At 51.3% G+C, this 7,500-nt stretch overlaps 1 protein-coding gene across 10 annotated transcripts in view; it reads right to left on the reverse strand.

The window, feature by feature from the left end:
* Positions 1-7,500, reverse strand: part of Cux2 (cut like homeobox 2) — a 188,404-nt gene that overhangs the window by 174,451 nt on the left and 6,453 nt on the right. For 4 of the 10 annotated variants that reach the window (XM_031337746.1, XM_031337748.1, XM_031337747.1 and 1 more), the window contains exon 2: positions 6,839-6,910. The exons of the other annotated variants lie outside the window; for them this stretch is intronic. The gene's annotated coding sequence lies outside the window, so the exon portion shown is untranslated. The remainder of the gene's footprint in view (positions 1-6,838; positions 6,911-7,500) is intronic. 10 annotated transcript variants of the gene reach the window in all.

The raw sequence follows: 7,500 nt of genomic DNA on the forward strand, positions 1-7,500 counted from the left end.
GAAATCCACCTGTCTCTGCCTCCCAAGTGCTGGGATTAAAGGCGTGTGCCACCACTGCCCAGCCAGAATAAATTAAAAAACAAAACGACAACAACAAAAAAAAAACTTTTACTATGACTAGAGAAATGAAAGATCTGCTAATGGAAAAAAGGGCTATCTACTAGGAAGGCATAATCATTATAAACTTACAGGCACCTAAAAAATGAACAATAAAACAAACAAAGCAAAAATGAGAAACAGACAACCGAAGAATAGCTGGAGACATCAATGCAGGAGGCACAACTTCAACAACACTAAAAACTCTGAGGGCAGAAAGTGGTAATGTGGAGGCTGAACAGTCAGTCAGTCCTGAGAACTTGGCCTCAAACTGGAGGGGCCCTTTGGAGCTGGTTCTTACTAGATCTATAAGCACCCCATTGTGTGAGCATGGTAGGGAAGCCAAAGACAGTCCAGAAAACAAACTGGGCAAGCAAAGACCTGGGGAGATAACCGGAACTTAGGCCAGTCGCCAATGGTGGAGAAGGGAGGAGAGATTGAGACTCGTGGCTAGTGGAAGTGAACCCCTGGACTGTATGACTGACAGGAGGAGAGAAGGTGGAGACAAGGAGCCAACAGTTTCTGTCTTGTAGATCTGAGGGGTCCGCCAGTGGAGGCCCAGAGGAGAAGAACTCAATTCTGGTCATCTGGAACTAGAGACAGCTTTACCACACATGGTCAGAAACTCTCCATAGGGGCTGGAGAGGCAGCTCAGTGGTTAAGAGCACTTGCTGCTCTTGCAGAAGGTCTTGGTTTGGAACCCAGCATGGACAGAAGGTTGTATGTGATATTTTACAAGGTTGAAGATCACAACCCCGAGAACCCAGTTCCAGAGGATCTGACACCCTCTTCTGGCCTCCACAGGCACCAGGAAAGTGCATATACATGCATGAGGGTAAAACATACATATAAAATTAAGTAGATAAATGTTAAAAAATATTTTTAAGGTATTGATAAATAGATTTTGAGAGCTGTGTAATGAAAGCTGCCAAGTTGGGAGGTTTGGGAGACAGAGGTGGAGAACAGAGAGTCCATCCAGAAGAGGGGTAGGGGTGGGTATGACAAGTCACCTAGGAGACAAAGGGAAGAGACACTGAGAGGAATCCACAACTTAGAGGCCACCAGAGAGTGATAGGCCTGAAATATAAACAGGAAGTGACATCAAGAATTGGTAGGGGTGGAGGGGGCGTGGGGACGTCAAGGACATGTGGGGGTTGGGGGGAACCTTGTGAGGAGGTGGAGCTAGAAGTAGCTGTGGAGTGGGCAGAAGAGATGGGAACAAAAACCGGTATGAACAGTATGACATGCCGGAAGATGGTTAAGCAGAAGGGGCAGCCACTTCTTGCCTTTCTTAGAGAAACAGAAAAATGGGGCTAGCCACCACCAAAAAAACCCACCTTATGCTGTCACTTCCTCGCTGTCACCAAATACCTGAGGGGCATCTTGAAGGAGGAAGGACTACTGTAGATCACGGACGGAGCACAGTCCATAGTATCAGGGAATGCAGTGGCAGACAGCCTCAAAGTTACAGGACATTTGGCTTCCTTGCATCTCAAGGGAAGTGGCAGAGTGCACAGATTTTGGAGCCAGACTCCTAACCCTCAAGGCCCACAGCCCTCAATGACCCTCCTCTCCCAGAGTGCCTGGACTAACAAAGGTTCTTCAACCTCCCAAGCAGGAGAGCCACCAGCTGAAGACCAACCACACACATGAACCTCAGTGGACAGTTCCCATTCAAATCCTCAGATGGTGGTCCACCCACCCCAGGACCGAGAGCTGCCCATGGCTAAGAGTTCTCTGCCTGCACTTTGCCCAGGCAAGTTTTTCTCACGGCTTGAGCCTCAGCCACACAGGGCTGCCTCCATCGCCACCCTGAGTGGATATCGGCCTGCATCAGATTGCAACACACCCCTCTCCTCTATTTCCATTCCTGAGTGTACGCCTCAATTTGGCTTGCACCCAATGGCCTCCACCTGACCCTTCTGCCTACTCACAGCACCTAGGTCATACACAGTTTGCCAGTTACTGCACAAGAAACAGATTCTGAGCCAGCGCCCCAGCCAGACTGTCTGGGATGGAGTCCTAAATGACCTTGGGCATGTGGACCACTCAGGACTGCAGAGTCTTCATCTATCGTCTAGGGTAACTGCACTGTCAGCCCCAAAACACTGAGAAGTGCTGGTGGGATAGAGTGGACCAGATTCTGGGAGGAAAGCCATAACATCGAATCCACGGGTGCAGGTTCACTGGCAGGTGCTACGGCTGCAGACTCTGCTTAGGAAAAATGGGGGATGGAGCCAGCTGTTAAAAGAAAATCTGAAAAACTTTTTTAATACAGCCTACAAGTCTGTCTCCTTCCTTCTTTATCAACGACATGATTTATTGAGCGGGGAGGCCATACTGACTAAATAAATCTTGATAACGACCACACCAGGAATCAATAGCTGCTTATTATCAGGCCAGCCCGGAATTTCATCTTGTGGAACACAGGCCACAGGACTGGGGTGCCATGTAGCCCCACACTGGCGGGAGGGTGAGCAGGACAGTGGGCAGCGCTCATTGTCCATCCGGACCCGGGAATGTCCTAGCACAGTGGCTCTCAACTTCCATAACACTGTGGCCCTTTAAGATCACCACCCCCCAACCGGAAGATTATTTTCATTGCTACTTTATAACTGTAATGTTGCTACTGTTACAAGTCACAATGTAAGTATCTATGTTTTGCCAGGGTCTTAGGCCACCCCTGTGAAAGGGTCATAACCCACAGGCTGAGAGCCACTGCTCTAGAGTCACTGACTAAGCTTCAACTGCCTGGGCTGCTCTGTGGGCCAGGATCACTCCCTAGAGTAGCTGACGGCAGGCTGTGTGAAGAGGGCTGTGGGCTTGGCTCTTGGGGTACAGTGCTGCACCCCACCACCTCCATACAAACCAGCGGGGGTGGGCACGTCCTCCCACACCAGAGAGGAAGAGGCAGGAAGATTGGGAGTTAAAGGTCATCCTCGGCTACATAGCAAGTTTGGAAACAGTCTGGGCTACATGAGACCCTATTTTAAAAAGAAGGAAGAGGAAGAAAGGGGGAGAAAGGGAGAGGGGAGGCAAAAGGCAATGGTGGCAAGTGCAAGCAGGCCTGAGCAGGGATGGATGGGTAGACTCCGCTCTGGCACCTCGTCACAGTGGATCAAAGGCTCACAGAGTCCAGGGGCAGGCCCTGGGCTGCAGCCCTGACAACGCACCTGAGGGAGCTATGGCCTTGGACTGAGCAGTAAAATAAGAACCAGCAGGAGCTTCCGATTCACAGAGCAATGTGAGCCAAGGGCTTGAACAGAGCCACAAGAGCCACCAAGCTGCATAGGGACCCCAACGGGGAACCCTGACCTCCCAAAACCTAGAAAGCTTCATCTCCCGGCTGCTAGCTCTCACAGTGGGCCAAGCAGGAAAAGCCTAGTCACGATGGATTAGAGGCCACGGGGCTTACCCATGCCTCCCCGGGACCTTAGTGCCTCCCCTCATCTGACATCAGAGCAGCCACCTCCACCTCGAGGCTCTGCACTTCTGGAAAAAGCAGAGAGGCCCAAAAGTGAGAGAGACAGGAACAAGATATGCCAAGACCGGTGTGGTTGCTAAGGAGTGAGCTGGCTCTAGGCTGTGGTCAAGGACCTCTGTGCTTCATCTCACATCCCAGGAGGAGAGGGCTGGATCCAATACCCATCCTACAGATAAGGAAACTGAGGCAGAGTCTGTCCCAGGCCTCCCTGCCCAGGTTCAAGGGCAGCTCATACCAGATACAGATATACTCCAGACTGGACTCAGTCTTTAGACTCGGGTCCCTGTCTCTGTACCCTCAGCAACTCTCTGATACCCCTGAGTTGACAAGCCCAGACAGTATCCAGATGCCACCTGGCTATGTCTGCTCCCCATGGCAGCCGTCCCTAAGTGTTAAGTTCTGACTGAGGCTGGCAAACCATCACGGGTGGCCCACAGCCACCAGAGATTAATTCATAGACACATTAATTAGAAGGGGGCCACTGCCCAGGCTTGAATTGGGGTCACCAGTTTCTAAAGCAAGACGCACAGAGCTAAACCAGGCTCACCAGTAGCCTGAGGCTGAACGGTTTCCATTAGCTCAAGTGCTCCAACATGACTCCCTGAGGGGAGGAGCAGAGAATGAATGAATGAATGAATGAATGAACAAATAATCAAATCAGTGCGAGCAGAGTAGGAGTCTTTCAGAAATGATGATAAGGATTTAGAAATGGGGCCAGCAGGCCAAAGGAGGTGGCTCTGGAAGGCACAGGTCCAACAGCAAGTACAAAGGGCCTGCGGTTGAAATGAAGTGGGTGCTCCCAAAAAACAGTGAAGATGCCAGATACGGGGGAAGGCAGGAGGCATGGGGGAGAGGTTCTGGGTGGATGTAAAAGGAGGAAAGCTGAGCTGCATGGGGCTTGTGGACCAAGTAAGGCCAGACCACAGGGCACATGGACAGCGATGGCTCCCTCAAGATTTGATGGACACCTTACAGGGTGTTCCGAGCGAGTGGGAGCTCTAGGCAGGTGACCTCACTTTCTTGTCTGCTGCCTCCAGGAAGCATGCTTGAAGATGGGGTACATAGCATAGAAAATGCCCTGGGCCTGTCCCAGCTGTCCTGTGGCTCACTGTGGAGCCTGGGGCCTGCAATTCCAGGGACAGCATTATGTTCCATCACCTTTGCCAAAGCCAGAGTCCTACAAGACGTTCCTTTGCAGCCCTGAGCAGTGAGCCACCAACACGCCTACCTGCCTCACAAGAGAAAGCACTCACCCACGGACACACAGCTAGTGGGCGCAGAACTGGGATTTGAACCCTGGCAGTGCCATGCACAGTCACCAGGTTAAAAAGGGGGAGTTGGGGAAAGCGAGTTAACTGGGTAAAAAATAAAGTTGTCAAGGCTTTTCCGGTGTTGGAGAGTTGGTAAAACTATTCTCCCCTAGTTCTGTGTTATTTACATATGTGTGTGAATGTGTGCGCGTGCATGCATGTGCAGTGCTCTCTGCCCCCTGGGGCCTTTGCACACCCTGTTCCCATATTAGCGAGTGGTCACTGCCCGTGGCCTTCGGATCCCCCCTTGAAGACTCACTGTTTCCAGGAAGCCAGGTGCAGGTGACCCCTTGGTCACATTCCCAATGGCTGGTGACCAGATCAGGGCCCAGATGTGTGTCTCTGCCTTCTTGCCTGTCGCCTCCCAGCTCCCTGGCATCTGGCCTTCCTGCTACCATCAATGTAATATCTGTATCCTCCACCACATAGTTTACAAGCTATCTTAATTATGTTGTTAGTCTATTGTTTATATAATTACCAATTACCATTATTAGTGTCCCCACAAGTGGTAAGCTCACGTCTATGGAGTAACACAACAGCAGTTATAAACTGCAGCTTTCTCTAGTGCTTCTGTGTGCTGGGCTCCCAGCTCTTGGGTGTATTACCTCAGTCTGAGGGATCTGACTGCTATCCACATTTTATATATGAGGAGACATGGCTCAGAGAGGTTTAGTGACTCAACCTGGGCCACACTGCCAGGAAAGAACAGAGAACTTGAGCCCAAAACATCCCACTGGACCCACAAGAGCTCACAAGAGACAGTGGATACTGAATGACAAGCTGCTGGGTGGCAGTTTTTTCAGGGATATCTCCCTCATCAAGTAGACCCAACTGAGCTCTGCGGTCTCTCCAGCCACGGCACCTACACCTAAGCAGCCGGCTGGACTGGCCAGTTCCGCAGAGCGGCTCCAAGGGAGCCCTTGGTCCTGTTCAGTTTGACTGACAGCGGCTGCTCACACAGTCTTAAGCACCGCTGGGCTCCAAGCACCCTGGGCAGACAACCAACTCAGACCAGAGCGCCTGGGGATTGATTTTTTTTATACTGTCTTTCTTTTTAATGACGAACGAATGTATATCCGGGAACTGCAATTTGGTTTGTCTAGAGGATGGCAGAGATGAGGTGGGGGTGGGAAGGGGTCTAAGCAGGCAGCCTTGGGACCACACGGTACCGTCTCTCTCAACAGGACCATCAGAAGCCTTGGCACTCCTGGAAGAGGTTTTTCTGATGCAAGGTAAGGCAGCTAAGCAACCTGGACATGGTAACCTCGCACACACACGCGCGCCCACGCACCCACAGGCACGTACACACACACACACACACGTGCACACACATGCACACATACACACACACGCACACAAACGTGCACACACACACACGCGCACGCACAAGCACATGCACCCACACAGGCACGCGCACACATGCGCACACACGTGTGCACACACGCACATGCACACACAGGCACGTACACACACACACATGCACGCACGCACACACACGTGCATACACAAGCTGTCCTGAACCACCCTCCACCCCACCCCCGTGGATTCCCAATTCTTTGACCTTTTGCTCTGGCTGTTCCTTCATCTCAGAACACCCTTCCCGGGTCTCATCCCCTCCTAGTGGTTCCCACCCAACACTCAAAGCCCCTCATCCACAGAGAACAGAAGCTGCTGCATTTCTGAATTAAAATCTCCCATGTTCTAAATGCCAACCACTTTCATGAGAAAGAGTTCACGTCCTGACTCTTGCACACAGACAAACAGATGCGACTGTGGGTCAGACAGAGCTCTGTGCTGCAACCTCTGTCGCCTCTGCAGGTGGCCTGCAGGAGAGAGGGAACACATACTGCAACACCCAAAAAGCCTTAAGACAGCCTGCCAGGCCAGCAGGTTCTGGCTGCCGCTCCCACACCCTCTAAAAATACCTAAGAAGGAACGAGGCACTTACAAAGCATGATCGCACGCCCCACGCTCTGCTGAACACCGCCGTACTCCGTGTAGTAGAATACTAACAGTCCCGCTGAAAGAGAGAGAAAGGCACAGAGAGGCTACGTCACCGCCCAAGGTCACACAGCTGACAGGTGAGATGAGGACAAGATTCCAAGCCAGGTTGGGAACCTGTCACCATCCTGGATAGTCGGGCTTCCATCTTAAAAGAGAGCCCGGCGGTGGTGGTGCACGCCTTTAATCCCAGCACTTGGGAGGCAGAGGCAGGCGGATTTCTGAGTTGGAGGCCAGCCTGATCTACAGAGTGAGTTCCAGGACAGCCAGGGCTACACAGAGAAACCCTGTCTCGAAAAACCAAAAAAAAAAAAAAAAGAGAGGAGATGCATTCATACTTGAAAAGGGAAAAGCCAGAGACAGTTCCATCACCTACATGACAGACATCTCAGCCTCCAGGCCAACCCATGGCTAGCACTACCTGCTTATGTGAATAAAATTTTATTAGCCTGTGACAAATGGCTAGCCACACATCTTTGTCCGAATTGGCTACATCCAGCCATGCTCATTCAACTTTCATTGGCTAAGGCTCCAGATAGATACACCAGGGACCTCAAAGTATGTGATTATCCTGAGCCTTTTGTGAAAGACAGTGGTCACATTTGGTGG

This window comes from Mastomys coucha, unplaced genomic scaffold (genome assembly GCF_008632895.1).
Source record: "Mastomys coucha isolate ucsf_1 unplaced genomic scaffold, UCSF_Mcou_1 pScaffold22, whole genome shotgun sequence".
Taxonomy (NCBI): Eukaryota; Metazoa; Chordata; class Mammalia; order Rodentia; family Muridae; genus Mastomys; species Mastomys coucha.